General features: G+C 42.5%; 1 non-coding gene across 1 annotated transcript; it reads left to right on the top strand.

The window, feature by feature from the left end:
• Positions 1-15,449: 15,449 nt before the first annotated feature.
• On the top strand, positions 15,450-15,556 carry LOC112089425. The gene has a single exon (XR_002901063.1). It is a non-coding gene; the product is annotated as a small nucleolar RNA R71 (small nucleolar RNA).
• The last annotated feature ends 3,333 nt before the right edge of the window (positions 15,557-18,889 follow it).

Genomic DNA, 18,889 nt, shown 5'->3' with positions numbered 1-18,889 from the left:
CCAAATCTAAAGCCGTGGTGTGTGGTCGTGTCAAATCCCGAATGTAAGTAAAATCCTTCTGCGGCCAAATGTTACATTGCCACGGTCAAGTGTAGGCCGTGGCATGAAGATCGTGTCAAACCCCAAAGAACTGCAATCAAGTGCCACGGTCAGATGTGGACCGTGGCATTCCACCGTGCCATCTTTCCCTTAGCATAATTTAAGCTTTGATAGGGGTTATCAATCTCGCAGCGTTCAGGGCTCCTCGGACCACCTTGCGTTCAGGGAAGCATAACTTCTAGGGTACTGGTCCGAATGGTGTGATTACAGTTTCAGAGGATAGAGGACTCAGACATCTTCAAATTTGGTGAAGGAACCTTCGGTGCTTGGTGATAGATATGACTTTTTAGGTCTCAGGGCTATCAATCCCCTTTGTCGAAGTAGCACAAAGAGGTATCAATCCAGACAAGTCAACGAGACACTAGACTATGATGTTTGTTCATTTAAGTCAAGACAAAAGGTGAAGGTTTTGAACTAAGCTACGTAACAAACGACTAAGCATGAAAGGTAAAGCAAATGATTAGATCTAAACAGAGACAGGATGCAAATAATAACTAAACGATTCAGATGATGATAATATGTAATAAAGCAAGGGACTTTAGACGAGATACTTGACTCGGGTGCTTCCAAGTTCAACTAGTTGGTTAATGAATCAAAACATCAAGCGGTTTCATTTAACTTTGAACTCAAGGCATGTTAATCTTCTCATGAAAGTATTAAGCATCTAAACTGATTCTCCTTCATACCAAAAATGTCTTTTGAGAAGCATCGAATCAATCAGCAATAAGAATCAGTTCAAAAATGTCATTTAAGAGAACAAACTATCACTCCCGCGATGAAAGACTCTTAAACCCTTAACCGAGTGGTTCAGACATTTCTACAAACACTTTTGATGCGAGATATGTCTCAGATCTGAACCTCAAGTGATGTGCTTGGATCCAGCCTAGAGATCTCGTCGGTTAAGGAATGAAACATGCAAGACTAGACACCTAAACCCACTAATCTACCTTGAAAGCACCCTAATCTACTCATCTAAAGCCGCTTAAACGACTACTCACTATTCATAACAAGCTCATTAAGTCTTTTGCAAGACGTGTAGCTAGTCATGATGAGGAGTTTAATGATAGATGACAAAAGAAAATAAAGAAAGAACAAGATTTCTGATGCAAAAACGAGATATCGGATTAGACTGATCAAGTTTCACAAAAGAGGTAAGTTCTTAAAGCCAAAAACAGATAAGAGATAAGATGATTAGGTTTTTAGTCTCAAAATGTATATATAGCAAAGGTAAAGTGTCGCGGGTCAGCCCGGAACAAACCGGGTACTGAACCGCGTTCTTGGGTTGATGGGTGAGTGCCATGGTGTGTCGGAGAGTGAAACCGAGGTCTTCATGTCGAGGAGTGCACGTGAGTCCAGATCCAAATGAAGATCTCGTGAAGAATACGTCAAGAACATGCATGAACCCTAGTCTTCGATCCATCTTCACGTGTGTGTTCTTGGGCAGCTTTGTTCTTGATTCTGGGTTCGTGACAATGGACCTCGGCATGAAATGCCGAGGCGCTTGGTAGTCGAGGGGTTTGAGCGAACAGGGGCCGGCATGCACGCCGAGGTCATTGCGCCGAGGTGCACGTTCAACACTTAGTCGTTTCCAGCTTCATTTTTTTACGTGTGCATGCCTTGATTCCAACGTGCCGAGGCGTCAGCACGAGGCCTAGTTCAGAATACTCCCAAAATATGAGCCTTGACTTGGCCGATGTCGAGGTAACGATGCCGAGCCCTGAGAAAACACTTAGCGCGTACCGCAACATATTTGGGTTTGTATCGACCATGTCAACTCCCGGAAACAGTAACTTTCAACCCACGACTCCAAATGCTCTGAGACCAGTTCCATAGTCAAGATGACTCAATAAGCTCGAACTTTGGTGAAGAAACCGTCGGAGCTTGGGAAGTGGAAGGCTTCCTGGATTTCACATCTTCGAACCGCATTGGAATCACCGGGAAATAAGCTGTTTGGACCGATGTGAACTCCGGAGACTTTATCTTTCAAACCACTCGTCCGAATTTAGCGATCCCAACCGTTCTGAAAAGGTCATTCAAAGATCTCAAATTTTGATGAAGACCGGGCAAGCTGGTTCGGTCCGGAAAGGTTCCGTCCGCCGTGATCTTTGTACTCCACCGTTCGGTTCTCGGATGCGCGTAATGTTGGTGCATCTTCCGGAAGCTGTATCTTTCTCCCCACTGGTCCGAATTGGATGATTCCAACTGTTCTGGGATCTTTGTTTGATTATCTCCAACTTTGCTGAAGACCCCGCCAACTGGTTCGGACCGGAAGGTTCCCCGGATTGCTGATCTTTGAAACGCGCGGACAAGGCCAAATTTTGGTCGAGAAAAGCTTCCCGCGGTAAGGAAAATGGCCGAGGGCTGTGTACCGCGGTAAGCTTTTTGGTCGTAAAAATTCCTTCGCCTCGGCCAAAAACTCAACCCGCGGTATTTACACCTGATCTTCGACCCAGGCTGACTTTGGTCGATCGGTACGGACTTTGGTCGGTGTTGAGCGATCGGTAAGCTTTTTGGTCGAGGTTGAACGATCGGTAAGGATTTTGGCCGAGGTTTCTGTCCGTCCGGTACGCGATTTGGCCGAGAAATTCCTCCAAGCGGTTGTCACCATTTTTGACCTTTTTCTTCACCGTCTTCTTCTCTGCTCCTCTTCTTAGGCTCCAAATGACTCCCAAAGCACCTGATAAGGACTTCAAAACATGCAAAACTCTTTGGGACCTAATGCAAGCCCTAAATCCTATTTTCATGCCTAAAGACTCAATTTACATGGGGAAAACACATAATGAGGACTCTAAAATGCACTCTAAATGATGTAAAATATAGACATATCACTTGGGAAGTGGAAGGTTTCCTGGAGGGCTCATCTTCGCAGTGCTTTGACACGATCAGAAAGAGGCTTCTAGACATGTGTCCATTCCGGAAACGTTATCTTCTTGCTCATAGCTTCGAATTGAATGATCTCAGACGTTCTGGAAAGAGGACTCAAATATCTCGGATTATGATGAAGGGCCTGTAAACTGAATCGGTCTGGAAGTGCACCGTCCTTCGCATTCTTCGGAGCTCATCGGGTCGATCCAATACGGCAGCGAGACAGGGGTTCCTTCCGACTAGCTTAACTCTCTGCTCACGCCTCCAAATCCTATGATTCCACCTGCTCTGGAACCATGATCCAATCTTCTCCAACTTTGATGAAGCACCCGACAGCTGAATCGGACCGGAAAGTTCCCCGGACAGGCGATTTCGGAAATGTGTCTGCACCCGGAAATTTTGGCCGAGAAACTTAACTAGCCGGTACACGTTTTGGCCGAGGAATCCACCCGCGGTACATGCGAATGTCCGAGAAAAACCTTCCTGCGGTATGCGAGAATGGCCGAGAACCTCCAAAACCCATTTTCACCATCTTTCAAGTCTTGATCACCATTTCTCTTCCTGGATTCATCTTTTCAACTCCAAATAGCTCCTAATACACCTGATAAACACTCAAAACATGCAAAGACTCATTGGGACCTAATGCATCTCCTAAGTCCTAAAACAAACCCTAAGGACCTAAAATGCATGGAATAAGATATGATTTGGAATGAAATATACAGCCTAAATGATGCAAATTATGAACATATCAACTCCCCCACACTTGTCCTTTGCTTGTCCTCAAGCAAAAAGAGCAAATGAGAGAAAGAGGTTGTATGCATTGGGAGTTCATATTACTTAATGAGAGAGTGTATCACTAAAAGAGTTCAAGGCTCACTGTCCTAGTTGCTAATTCTAAGATGCATTGCAAACAAGATTACTCACAAAACTTTAGCCATACTTATCAATGAATGAATCAAGCTCAAGCTTAAGTTTTTCACAAACAGCCATAGTTCCAACCTTTTGACATTCATTAAAGCTCATGTGAATCATGCTTATGCAAATCATGTGAACTCACTTGTCTTGGGACAGGGTCATGAGACAAAGATAATCTCATTTAATGCTTTCGCTTCCATTCAGCTCAAGGGATCACTCAAGAAGGAATAAACTTTAACAGAATGCTAAGGGTAAAAAGCAACTGGTGCATACAAGAGCAGAATCCCATCTACCCAATGCCCCAAATTGGTCTTTCACCTTAACTCTACTCCCAAGAAGATAACATCCTAGCTACTCCTCTCTTAAGACATTCATTGCCTTATCAACCCTCTCCTCACTTCACTCTCATTCTTTTTCTCACTAGGGGATTCATCTTTTCAACCTTAAACTCAGGTCTTGGGGACTGAATATTCCACTTAGCTCTTTCTCATACAACACTTTCTAGCCTCTTTTCTTTTCTTTTCAAACACTTGAGCCTTTTTGGCTTCTTTTCTTTTCTTTTTTCTTAGAGGCTAGACTTTCTTTTTCAAAACACAAGAGCTTTTCTTTCTTTACACAGCAGACCCCAAACCTTTTTCTTTTCTTTTCCAACACCTGGTTTTCATCTCAAACTTCCTCTTTTCCACTCGGTGCTTCTTAAGAACTCTTCCTAGCCTACTCTAGACTCATGATGTTGAGCTAGATCTACATGAGACTCTATTCTTGTCGCCCTAAACCCAACACTTTCTGTCAAGTTTATTCAGAAAAAGGCCTCACATCTCTCACTATAGTGTTTCAGGCTTCAAGGAAGGTTTGGTTAAAGGCAGGGAACTGTCTTAAAATGAGAGAACAGCTATTTGAGCTAGCAAAGAGTGGTAAAAGGGATAAGAGAGCTCAAATATTTTAAGGGTACCCATGAGTTCACAGTGACATGCACAAGCAATGATAATTAGATTGTCAAATTAAGGTTCTCACTTAGATAAGGCTGGACTAATCAAAGCTTGATTCACTCAACAAGTTCAAAGCATGGATCAGACTTGATTTCATTCTTGTTTACATGCAGCAAAGAACTAGAAACTAGGGCAGTGAACCGAATTCTTAAACTGATATTCTCTCAAGGAAAAACCTATCATTACTCCCTTGCATTGATGCAGCCTACATGAATATGCAACTAGACTCAATCCTAAAAATGAGAATGCAACTAGATGAAATTTTTTTTTTGTGAAAAATTTTCAGATTTTTCAATTTTTTTGGTTTTTTATATGCACTTAGATGAGACTATATGAATGCATGCAAGAATGTGACTCAAGACACAAAGTGTAAAATAAGAACAGAGAAAACATGATTAGTAAAAGATGAATCTCCTCCCCCACACTTAAATAACACAGTCCCTTGTGTTATAAAAGCATGCGAAAGAAGTTAAAGCAAAGCAAACAAGTAAAATGCAAAAGAGTAAAAGAAGATCTACATGCATATGTACAGAGTTTGGAGTGTTTACCTCAATCGCTGAGGTCTGATCCCAGGTAGTGAGATGGGTTGGAGGTGGAACATGATGGAGTTGAGTATCTAGGTGGGCTGCTCTCAGGTGAGTCTGGTAGGAACGCTGTGGCCGGGTTGACCCAGTCTTCTTTTCCTGGTGGGAACACAAGGTCATGAGCGGCTGAGATTTCTCCCACCTCTTCTCTTGTATCTTGTTTGGGTGAGGCGGCTGGAGCTGTGAGTTTCTTCACCTTCTGTTTTAGTTGCCTAACACAGTCAACTAGCTTGTGGATCGTTTTGTCTTGCCATTTGCACCATTTCTGAAGGCTGTTAACTCTGGAATACAGCTTCCTTGTGTGATAATCAGGTTGACCCCAAACATCAGAATCAAAGTGATACCGGCCTGCTCCCATCCTTCTTTCAAGTTCTCTTGGCTCCTCATTCTCACAACCGGCGGTTCTAGTTGTGCTCTGTTCTTCAACTGGTTCTTTACCCTTGGAACCTGCAGTCCTCTTGCATTTGCGAATTGGAGGGTCAATGGCTGGGTTGTAGAGCTGATCCTTTAGAACAATAAAGGAGACATTGTGCCTTTCTGTGAGAGTGGTGATGGCTGGGTGTGGCAACAGAACTTGGACCTTCTCATTTTGTAAAAGCTTGAAGCTGTACAAGAAGTTTTCACCATTGCTTTCTGTTAAAAACCCAACCTTGGTGAGGGTAGCTTCATCAATCAACTCAGGCTTGACCTCAACATCATCAAAGACAAAAACTCTTGCTTTCAGAATCTTTGTCACTAACCATCCATTGTGCAACTTAGTGAGCTTCTGCCTTTTACCCTCACTCCAAGCAATGTCTTTGTATATCAGCATATGGCGTGCCAAGAATGCACCACCAGAAGGGATGTAGTGTGGGAGATGAAATTCTCTCTTGCTCTTCAAATGACTGATGAGAGGATGCAGCCCATACCCAGTAGCTCCATGTCAGCTAGATGCACCACACCATCATTGTGTTTGGTAAAAAACTTTTGCAAAAGTACTTTGTGAGCATAGCGGATGGCTGGGTTTCTTATCCATGAACTCTTGCATCTTCCTCCCATGAAGCTCCCAAAAGCAATTGTATCCCACAGGTCAGTAATCATGTGATCAGGGTATGTGAACTTCAATGTCTCATCCTGTGCAGGTCTTGTATCTTGTTTGGGTGAGGCGGCTGGAGCTGTGAGTTTCTTCACCTTCTGTTTTAGTTGCCTAACACAGTCAACTAGCTTGTGGATCGTTTTGTCTTGCCATTTGCACCATTTCTGAAGGCTGTTAACTCTGGAATACAGCTTCCTTGTGTGATAATCAGGTTGACCCCAAACATAAGGATCAAAGTGATACCGGCCTGCTCCCATCCTTTTTTCAAGATCTCTTGGCTCCTCATTCTCACAACCGGTGGTTCTAGTTGTGCTCTGTTCTTCAACTGGTTCTTTACCCTTGGAACCTGCAGTCCTCTTGCATTTGCGAATTGGAGGGTCAATGGCTGGGTTGTAGAGCTGATCCTTTAGAACAATAAAGGAGACATTGTGCCTTTCTGTGAGAGTGGTGATGGCTGGGTGTGGCAACAGAACTTGGACCTTCTCATTTTGTAAAAGCTTGAAGCTGTACAAGAAGTTTTCACCATTGCTTTCTGTTAAAAACCCAACCTTGGTGAGGGTAGCTTCATCAATCAACTCAGGCTTGACCTCAACATCATCAAAGACAAAACCTCTTGCTTTCAGAATCTTTGTGACTAACCATCCATTGTGCAACTTAGTGAGCTTCTGCCTTTTACCCTCACTCCAAGCAATGTCTTTGTATATCAGCATATGGCGTGCCAAGAATGCACCACCAGAAGGGATGTAGTGTGGGAGGTGAAATTCTCTCTTGCTCTTCAAATGACTGATGAGAGGATGCAGCCCATACCCAGTAGCTCCATGTCAGCTAGATGCACCACGCCATCATTGTGTTTGGTAAAAAACATTTGGAAAAGTACTTTGTGAGCATAGCGGATGGCTGGGTTTCTTATCCATGAACTCTTGCATCTTCCTCCCCTGAAGCTCCCAAAAGCAATTGTATCCCACAGGTCAGTAATCATGTGATCAGGGTATGTGAACTTCAATGTCTCATCCTGTGCAGGTCTTGTATCTTGTTTGGGTGAGGCGGCTGGAGCTGTGAGTTTCTTCACCTTCTGTTTTAGTTGCCTAACACAGTCAACTAGCTTGTGGATCGTTTTGTCTTGCCATTTGCACCATTTCTGAAGGCTGTTAACTCTGGAATACAGCTTCCTTGTGTGATAATCAGGTTGACCCCAAACATAAGGATCAAAGTGATACCGGCCTGCTCCCATCCTTCTTTCAAGATCTCTTGGCTCCTCATTCTCACAACCGGCGGTTCTAGTTGTGCTCTGTTCTTCAACTGGTTCTTTACCCTTGGAACCTGCAGTCCTCTTGCATTTGCGAATTGGAGGGTCAATGGCTGGGTTGTAGAGCTGATCCTTTAGAACAATAAAGGAGACATTGTGCCTTTCTGTGAGAGTGGTGATGGCTGGGTGTGGCAACAGAACTTGGACCTTCTCATTTTGTAAAAGCTTGAAGCTTTACAAGAAGTTTTCACCATTGCTTTCTGTTAAAAACCCAACCTTGGTGAGGGTAGCTTCATCAATCAACTCAGGCTTGACCTCAACATCATCAAAGACAAAACCTCTTGCTTTCAGAATCTTTGTCACTAACCATCCATTGTGCAACTTAGTGAGCTTCTGGCTTTTACCCTCACTCCAAGCAATGTCTTTGTATATCAGCATATGGCGTACCAAGAATGCACCACCAGAAGGGATGTAGTGTGGGAGATGTAATTCTCTCTTGCTCTTCAAATGACTGATGAGAGGATGCAGACCCATACCCAGTAGCTCCATGTCAGCTAGATGCACCACACCATCATTGTGTTTGGTAAAAAACATTTGGAAAAGTACTTTGTGAGCATAGCGGATGGCTGGGTTTCTTATCCATGAACTCTTGCATCTTCCTCCCCTGAAGCTCCCAAAAGCAATTGTATCCCACAGGTCAGTAATCATGTGATCAGGGTATGTGAACTTCAATGTCTCATCCTGTGCAGGTCTTGAAAAGGCAAAGATCTCATCTAGTTCCTTGAAGCTTACATGGTGTTGTGTACCATTGACTGTGAACTCTATGTGCCCAAGACCATTTCCCTCTTTGATACTCTGATCTCTTGGGCCATATCCACAAACTTCAAGGGATGCAAGGAACTCTTGAGTTACTCCATCATGAGCCACATCTTTATCTCAAAGAATCCACCAAATCCCATGTTGTTAAAAATGAGCTGAACCTCTTCAAGAAGCCCCATCTTTTTCAGCAGCTCCATATCAGGGAACTTGGTTTGCAGCACCTTTACATCCTTGAACATAGCAAAGTAGTCATCAAAAGTTGGTTCTTTGTCCTCAGGTTCTGGTTTTGTCTTTGCTTTCTTAACCGGCTGCAATGCTACTTCAGGATCACTCTCTGTTTCTTCTTCATCCTCAGCCACAGCCACCTCTTTTCCTTTCCTTTGAACAACTTCAACCAGCGCCAGTTCTTTGCCAGAATTCTTTGAAGTAGAAGCCTTGGTTTTCTTTGGTGCACCCACATTTTTGCTTTCTTCTCAGCTGGATTCTTTGGCTTTCTCTGTTTCTTCTGTTTCTTGAAAACTTTATGCCCAAAAGGTATAATCTGATCCTCTGAAGCTCCAGCTTTCTCTTTTTTCGATTTCTCCATGGCCGCTGTTCTTTTTGTTCCTCCCATCCTGCATTTTCTCAAACAGCTGTGAGCACCAAAGCAAGAAAACAACAAATTTTTTTTTCAAAAATTCACCAAGTTCAGGTGTGGTACAGATCGATTTCTGATAACTAAGATATGACTTTTTAGGTCTCAGGGCTATCAATCCCCTTTGTCGAAGTAGCACAAAGAGGTATCAATCCAGACAAGTCAACGAGACACTAGACTATGTCATTTGTTCACTTAAGTCAAGACAAGATGATAAAAGTTTGGTGACAATGATTAACAGGCAAATGAGCAATAAAGTTAAATAAAAGCAGAGATTTAAACTAATCAAGATGCAAATAACAAACAGGTGATTCAGATGATGGTAATGAATGATAACAAAGGCAAAAGCTTTAGACGAGATACTTGACTCGGGTGCTTCCAAGTTCAACTAGTTGGTTAATGAATCAAAACATCAAGCGGTTTCATTTAACTTTGAACTCAAGGCATGTTAATCTTCTCATGAAAGTATTAAACGTCTAAAGTGATCCTCTTTCATACCAAAATCCCTTTTGAGAAGCACGAATCAGTCAGCAATAAGAATCAGTTCAAAAATGTCATTTAAGAGAACAAACTATCACCCCCGCGATGAAAGACTCTTAAACACTTAACCGAGTGGTTCAGACATTTCTACAAACACTTTTGATGCGAGATATGTCTCAGATCTGAACCTCAAGTGATGTGCTTGGATCCAGCCTAGAGATCTCGTCGGTTAAGGAATGAAACATGCAAGACTAGACACCTAAACCCATTAATCCACCTTGAAACACCCTAATCTACCTATCTAAAGCCGCTTAAACGACTACTCACTGATCATAACGAGCTCACTAAGTCTTTTGCAAGACGTGTAGCTAGTCATGATGAGGAGTTTAATGATAGATGACAAAAGAAAATAAAGAAAGAACAAGATTTCTGATGCAAAAACGAGATATCGGATTAGACTGATCAAGTTTCACAAAAGAGGTAAGTTCTTAAAGCCAAAAACAGATAAGAGATAAGATGATTAGGTTTTTAGTCTCAAAATGTATATATAGCAAAGGTAAAGTATCGCGGGTCAGCCCGGAACAAACCGGGTACTGAACCGCGTTCTTGGGTTGATGGGTGAGTGCCACGGTGTGTCGGAGAGTGAAGCCGAGGTCTTCATGTCGAGGAGTGCACGTGAGTCCAGATCCAAATGAACATCTCGTGAAGAACACGTCAAGAACATGCATGAACCCTAGTCTTCGATCCATCTTCACGTGTGTGTTCTTGGGCAGCTTTGTTCTTGATTCTGGGTTCGTGACAATGGACCTCGGCATGAAATGCCGAGGCGCTTGGTAGTCGAGGGGTTTGAGCGAACAGGGGCCGGCATGCACGCCGAGGTCATTGCGCCGAGGTGCACGTTCAACACTTAGTCGTTTCCAGCTTCATTTCTTACGTGTGCATGCCTTGATTCCAACGTGCCGAGGCGTCAGCACGAGGCCTAGTTCAGAATACTCCCAAAATATGAGCCTTGACTTGGCCGATGTCGAGGTAATGATGCCGAGCCCTGAAGAAACACTTAGCGCGTATCGCAACATATTTGGGCCCGTATCGACCATGTCGCCTTCCGGAAGCAGTAATTTTCGACCCACGACTCCAAATGCTCTGAGACCATTTCCATAGTCAAGGTGACTCAATAAACTCGAACTTTGGTGAAGAAACCGTCGGAGCTTGGGTAGTGGAAGTCTTCCTGGATTCACATCTTTGAACCGCATCGAAATCACCGGAAAATAAGCTGTTTGGACCGATGTGAACTCCAGAGACTTTATCTTTCAAACCACTCGTCCGAATTGAGCGATCCCTACTGTTCTGAAAAGGTCTTTCACAGATCTCAAACTTTGATGAAGACCGGGCAAGCTGATTTGGTCCGGCAAGGCTCCGTCCGCCGTGACCTTTGTACTTCGCCGTTCAGTTCTCAGATGCGCGTAATGTTGGTGCATCTTCCGGAAGCTGTATCTTTCTCCCTACTGGTCCGAATTGGATGATTCCAACTGTTCTGGGATCTTTGTTTGATTATCTCCAACTTTGCTGAAGACCCCGCCAACTGGTTCGGACCGGAAGGTTCCCGGATTGCTGATCTTTGAAACGCGCGGACAAGGACAGATTTTGGTCGAGAAAAGCTTCCCGCGGTAAGGAAAATGGCCGAGGGCTGTGTACCGCGGTAAGCTTTTTGGTCGTAAAGATTCCTTCGCCTCGGCCAAAAACTCAACCCGCGGTATTTACACCTGATCTTCGACCCAGGCTGACTTTGGTCGATCGGTACGGACTTTGGTCGGTGCTGAGCGATCGGTAAGCTTTTTGGTCGCGGTTGAACGATCGGTAAGGATTTTGGCCGAGGGCTGTGTCCGTCCGGTACGCGATTTGGCCGAGAAATTCCTCCAAGCGGTTTTCACCATTTTTGACCGTTTTCTTCACCGTCTTCTTCTCTGCTCCTCTTCTTAAGCTCCAAATGACTCCCAAAGCACCTGATAAAGACCTCAAAACATGCAAAACTCTTTGGGACCTAATGCAAGCCCTAAATCCTATTTTCATGCCTAAAGACTCAATTTACATGGGAAAACACATGATGAGGACTCTTAAATGCACTCTAAATGATGTAAAATATAGACATATCACCTTTTCACCATTTTTGATCATTCCAACTCCATTTCTTCATCTGAATCACATCATCCACTCCAAATTGGCTCCAAAAGCACCTGTTTAACACTCAAAAACATGCAAAACTCTCTTGGACCTAATGCAATCTCCTAAGTCCTAAAACAATGCCTAAAGACCTAAAATGCATGCAAATGAGACATGATTTTGACTAGAATATGTACATTAAATGATGCAATTTATGAATATATCAACTCCCCCACACTTATCCTTTGCTTGTCCTCAAGCAAAAAGGAATAAATGAGAGGAAAAGGTTGAATGCATTGGGAGCTCATTTTTTTTTTCTTGAAAGAGAAAAGTGACCACTAAGAGAATTCATGTTCATGCTCAATATGCAATGCAAGACCATACTCTGATGTATCAACTCAACAGTAATCTCCACAAGTTCTCTTATTCCTCAACTCTTTGACATTCATTAAGCCCTTTATCAAGTGGATCAAATGATGCAACGTTCAAACAAGCAAAGTTTGGCTAGGGTGAGGTAATGAGACTAAAATGGTCTCATCAGCGCCTGAGTGGGTTCAATGCAGCAAGGGGATCTCTCTATGAATGATCAAACTTTGGCAGAATGCTAAAGGTAAAAAGCAACCTATGCATACAAGGGCAAGGACTCATCCCACCCCATACTCTACTCAAAGCTTTCTCACTTGCTCAACCTCTCAAGAACCTCACTTTCCACACTCATTTTCCTCTCACTAGGGGACTCACTTTTCATTTTCACACTCAAGTCTTGGAGTCCAAACTTTACATAGCTCTTTTTCACTTTCTTTTGTAACCTCTAGCCTCTTTTTCTTTCTTTTTAAAACATTTGAGCTCTTGGGCTTCTTTTCTTTTCTTTTCATTTAGAGGCTAGACTTTTTCTTTTCAAAACACTAGAGCTCACTTTCTTTGACTCAAAACTCCAAGACTGATTTCTTTTCTTTTTCTATCCCCTAGTTCTCACCATTCTCCTTTTATTTCCACTCATCTCTCCTTTTTCCACTCACCAACAAGTATTCCCCCACACTTAGTTCTCACCAAATCTCTCAGCTCCTTGATGATGGAACTTAACACTCAATGAGACTTGCCCTTGTCGCTCTAAACCTAACACTTTCTGCTAAGTTTGATCCAAGGTGGCCTTTCAATCACACACAAACATTTGGCTTGAAGGAAGGATGGGTTCAAGGTGAGGAAAACTGATCCAGATGTGGACTCAGCTATTTGAGCTAAGGAACAGGGTGGTAAAAACAGGATTCTAGCTCAAATATGTATATAGGTATCCACAAGCTTATTCAAACAATGCATCAAAGATAATTTCAAGTCAAGTTCAAGGTTTTCACCTATTAGAGTTGAGTTCAATTCAAACTTGCTTCTCAGATTTAAACCATTTCAAGCCTTGCAAGCAAAGAAGTCATTTCACAAGCATATTTAATCCAAATTCTCAAAGTGATGTACTCTCAAGGAAAGAACCTATCATTACTCCCATTTGCATATGATGCAACCTATATGAAAATGCAGACTAGACTCGATCCTAAAATGTGAAATGCAACTAGAATGAACATTTTTTTGTGAAATTTTTTCAGATTTTTCCATTTTTTTGGTTTTTTATATGCACTTAGATGAATGCAAAATGAGACTCAAAGTGAAAAGCAAAATAAGAGCAGAATAAACATGATTAGTAAACACAAAACCCCTCCCCCACACTTAAATAACACAGTCCCTTGTGTTATAAAAGCATAAGAGAGGAGTGAAAGACAAAAGCAAGAAAGATGCAAAATGAGAAATAAAGAACTAGATGCATATGTACAAGGAGTTTGGAGTGTTACCAGATTTGTTTGTGATGGAAAGGAGTAGTGGAATTGTGAATCTCAGGAGGCTAAAGAACACCAGGTCATCTGTAACCTGAACACACTCCACAAGACACATCAAAACATCCTAAAAACACCAAGAGAAAGCATTAAAAAGAATATTTACAAAGGATAAGTTTGGGGTGTCTCCCAAGAGCACTTTGTTTTAAGTCACTAAGTTTGACTTTTCATACTCTTTTCCAATACTCCCCACATACTTCATCTCATAGTGCTTCAACTCATCAGAATCATCAGATATAACTCCACAAAACCCAGCAAGAGGAGACTTAAGAGGATAAGATACTTCATCATCTACCTTAGCAAGCACCACTCTTTGAGTATCAAAGTCCATCCTTGCTCCTGTGGTGTTCAGAAATGGAGTTCCAAGCAAAAGAGGTAGCTCTTTTGTCTTCTTCATCTTCATAACTACAAAATCTGTTGGAACTGTGCATTCACCAATTTTCAATGGGTAGTCTTCAAGGATTCCATATGGCTTCTTTGAGGATGAATCTCCAAAGGTAATTGACATGGGGTGATGCTTAAGACTCTTGATCCCTAGTCTCTCCACCATGTCTAAAGACATTACACTGATGCTTGATCCAGAATCACACAAAGCATTGTCCACTTTCAAATTTCCAAGAGAGCATGAGATGGAAAACTTTCCTGGATTACCTAGCTTGGTAATTGATTTGGGTTTCGCCCTTGTTGAACCAGTGCTAGAGACTCCATCAGATATCCTTCCTTGAACCATTCTCTGATCCTTTCTTTCAGTAATCTCAGAATCATTCTTTCTCATATAAAAAGAAGCTGCCTCCCCACCATCTTTCTCAATGTCCTCATTGAGATCACAGAACAGGAAGTCAAACTCATCTATGATGGCGTCCTCATCATCTTTTGTCATGAATTTTTCACTTGAGACATTGCCATGGAGAAGATCCTCAATTTCTTGGACAGCAGCATGATTCTCAGCATTTGAGAGGATGACATTGCAGTATTCTGTTCGATGTGCAACTGATGTCCCTGGTAAAGATCTTTGAGCTTGAGAACTGCAGTGGCCCTTGTTGTTCTCTAGAGTATTGACTTTGGAAGCCAAGGTGGAAAGTTGAGTTAGAAGATCAGAATAAGTGCAATCCACCTTGTTGTTAATCTCTGCCATTTTCTTGTTGAAGTCCATGGCACCATTTGCTTGACCTTGGAGGATTTGCTGGAGCAGGTTCTGCACTTCTTGATCCTTATTCTCTGAGTTCTGTTGGAGACTTTGTTGTTGGGGAGATAAAAAACCTTGTTGTTGAGTGTTTTGAGGATAGAAGTTCTGGTTTGGGGGATTCTTGTAGTAGGTAAAGCCCTTTTGGTAACCTTGTTGGCCACCTACAAAGTTCACCTCAGCTGTGATGTCTTCCCTTTGAAATGTGTCTTGAAACACAGGATTCACATCTCTAACAAAGTTGGCTGACTGATGAGAAGCTAAGAGAAGTGTGTCTAGCTTCTCATTGAGAGACTTGATGTCTTTCCTTGTCCTTTCCTCTTCAGCACTCACAGCTCCTCTTGAATTCCTTTCAAAGTCTGATCCATAAAGCTCATCACTTTGAGCTACATTCTCCACTAGGGTCATGGCGTCATTGACTTCCTTGGTCATAAAATTACCATTTGAAGCTGTGTCCAAGAGGATTCTGACCTTTGGTAAAGCACCTCTGTAGAAGGTACTTAGCAGCTGACAATCTGAGAATCCATGGTGAGGGCATTGCATGGTATACCCTCTAAATCTTTCCCAAGCCTCACAAAATGATTCATGGTTCTTCTGAATGAAACTTGAGATTTCATTTCTTAACCTTGCTGTTCTTGATGAAGAGAAGAACTTGGTTAGAAATGCTCTTTTGCATTGCTCCCAAGTTGTGACTGATCCTTGAGGTAGAGACTTTTCCCACTGATGAGCTTTGTCTCCTAGAGAAAAAGGAAATAGCCTCAACTTCAAACTGTCCTCACTCACTCCATTCATCTTAGTTAGATCACAAACTCTATCAAAGTTGTCAATGTGATCTAATGGGTCTTCTAATGCCAAGCCATGGAACCTGTTTGATTGCACCATGTTGATCAGGCCAGATTTGATCTCAAAATCGTTTTCAGGTGTTGGGGCTTGAATCCCATGTCTTTGATCCTGAGCATTGGCCTCATCACCAGCTCCCACAACTTGTCTTGGACGTGGAGGCGGTGGCTCTTCTTGATTCTGGTGGTTTCCATTACCACCATGAGCCTGTTGCCCTTGATCCATACCCAACCTCTCAATGTGCTCAGCTCTTTCTCGTTGTCTCCTTGCTTGACTTCTGGTGTTCATACACCTGAAAACAAAGACAGCACTAGAAAGGTAATCAGTAAAACAAAAGAAAATGACTTGATCTCAAGAAGATCCAAAGTCCTAATGCTAGAATGAACTCTCCAATTGGCAACGGCGCCAAATTGATAGTAGGAATTTTTCAATCCTTGATCAATTCCTCAACTACTCATGTCATTGTAGCACTTGAGGTATCAATCCAAATGGAGAGATTCTAGACACTAAGACTATGAGGATCAATTCTTGATCCAAGTCTAACTAAACAGATGAGTTGGTAACCAAGATTATCTAAAAGCATATAACAAAACAAGCAAGAACAAACAGTAATAAAGAATTAAACAAGCAAGAGAAACTAAACAAACACTCAAATTCAAATAAAGAGAAAGCTAAACCTCTAGATGTGATCATTGATCAGGGTGCTTTAAATGTGAATTCATGATGCTAAACAAACAATGCAACACTTGCAAATCTTTAGTCTAGACTTCCAATTCAGATTAATTCATTCTCATGACAGAAATCCCTTTGTTAATTACCAATTCAAGACTAATTCCCATTAGATGAATAAACAATCAACAAGCATAAGGGTCCAAGTCTAAAATGACCAGACAGCCTCTTTGTGCATCAAAATAAGAGCTAAGAAAGACTGAATCTTATACAGAAAGATAAAGCAAGCATCACATGATCTCAAATTCCAATTAACTTAGAACTCTAATCTAGATTAATCCTCTCATGAAGGCACTAACCTCTACACTAATCCATTTTCAAACCAAATGATCATTTGTGAAATATGAATCAATGAGCATTAAGAAACAGTTCTAATATGTCATTCATGCATTTAACAATCATTCCCATGACATTAATGCATGAACCCTTAGTTAGCTTTCATTCAGGCATTTCATCAAACACTTTTGGTGCATGAAAAACCCAGATTCTAGACCCAAGTGATGTGCAAGGATCTAGCATTAGGATCAGCTAACTAAGGAAAGGAGAAGAGAATCTAAGCTTAAACAATCATTAATCTACATCTAATCACCCTAATCTACACACCTAGAAGCTTAAAAGATGACTACTCACTAATCATGAAGAACACATCTAATCTTTTGCAAGAGATGATGTTAATCATGTTTAGAAGTAGAAATGAGATGATGAGATGATGAGATGATAAGATACAGCTTTGGAATGATCAAATCCCTTCAGATATATCTTAACAAACTCGTTTTTTTTAACCAAAGGGGAAAGAAAAATTAGATAGAAACTAAGATAGAAGATAACATGTCTAGGGTTTTTCTCCAAAAAGCTATATATACTAAGTGCTAATGAACCGGGTCAGCCCGGAACAAACCGGGTCCTGACCCGGCTTTAGTGGGTAAAGTGGAATTACTGCGGGTTGGTCCAGTGTCTCCCAGGTAGCACGCCCAAGTCGCAGTAAATGAAGAACTTGTCTTGTGAGACTTAAATCGCTTTGTCTTAGCCGCACGCCCAAGTAGGAGTGTTTTGCAAGTCTTGCTGCGGCTTAATCTTCTTCTTCTTCAACTCGCAGGACCAAGGAGGTTTCTGGGGAATGTACATGTGCGACTTGGTCATCCCTAGTCCCAGGTCGCAGGCTCAAGTCGGAGTAAATTGCGAATGATCATGCGGCTTGGTTCCAGTGTCTCCCAGGTAGCATGCCCAAGTCGCAGTATTGTGGACTTAGCAATTTTCTTGCTCGGGAGCCTCAGACCTCATCCATTGATAGCTTACCCGCACTTCTCAACTCGCAGCATCAATTTCCAGGCATTCGTCTTCTGGCTTGCGAGTTAACCAAGTCGCAAGACCATCTCGCAGCATTCAGAGCAGCTTGGACCACTTCGTATTCCGGAGAGTGTAACTTCTAAGATAATTGTCCGAATTGAGTGATTTTGGTTGCAGATGACAGAGGGCTCATTTATCCCCAACTTTGGTGAAGGAAGCCTCGGTGCTTAGGAAGTGGAAGGCTTCCTGGAGGGCACATCTTTGCAGTGCATTTACACGACCAGAGAGAGGCGTCTAGACATGTGTCCATTCCGGAGACCGTATCTTCCTGCTCATAGCTCCGAATCGAATGATCTTGGACGTTCTGGAAAGAAGACTCAATTGTCTCTGATTCTTATGAAGACCCCGGAAACTGAATCGGCCTGGAAGTACACCGTCCTTCGCATTCTTCAGAACTGATCTGCTTGGTCCGGAACAGCTGCGAGACAGGGGTTCCTTCCGACGAGCTTAACTCTCTGCTCACGCGTCCAAATTCCTCTATTGCACTTGCTATGAGACCGTGATCCAATCTTCTCCAACTTCTATGAAGCACCCGGCATCTGAATCGGACCGGAAGGTTCCCCGTACAGGCGATCATTCAGGAATATCGGATTGCTCTGGAATGAGTGCGAGACCTGTTCGTCTTACGATTACCATATCTTTCAGCTCCGTGGTCCAAATTCCTTGATTCCAACTGTTATGAACTCTTGACTCAATGATCTCCAACTTTTATGCAGACTCCGACAGCTAAATCTGACCGGAAGGTTCCCCGGACAGGCGATTTCGGAAACGTGTCTGCACCCGGAGATTTTGGCCGAGAGACTTGACCGCGGTACGTGTTTTTGGCCGAGAAAGCTACCCGCGGGAAGGATTTTGGTCGAGAACCTTCGACCTTCAGTACACTATTTTGCCGAGAAACCCAAAATTGCTCCTTTTGATAGATATGACTTTTTAGGTCTCAGGGCTATCAATCCCCTTTGTCGAAGTAGCACAAAGAGGTATCAATCCAGACAAGTCAACGAGACACTAGACTATGATGTTTGTTCATTTAAGTCAAGACAAAAG

The sequence above is a fragment of the Eutrema salsugineum genome, unplaced genomic scaffold, assembly GCF_000478725.1.
Source record: "Eutrema salsugineum unplaced genomic scaffold, Eutsalg1_0 scaffold_12, whole genome shotgun sequence".
In the NCBI taxonomy this organism is placed as follows: domain Eukaryota; kingdom Viridiplantae; phylum Streptophyta; class Magnoliopsida; order Brassicales; family Brassicaceae; genus Eutrema; species Eutrema salsugineum.
This window is presented reverse-complemented; position numbering and strand designations above follow the sequence as displayed.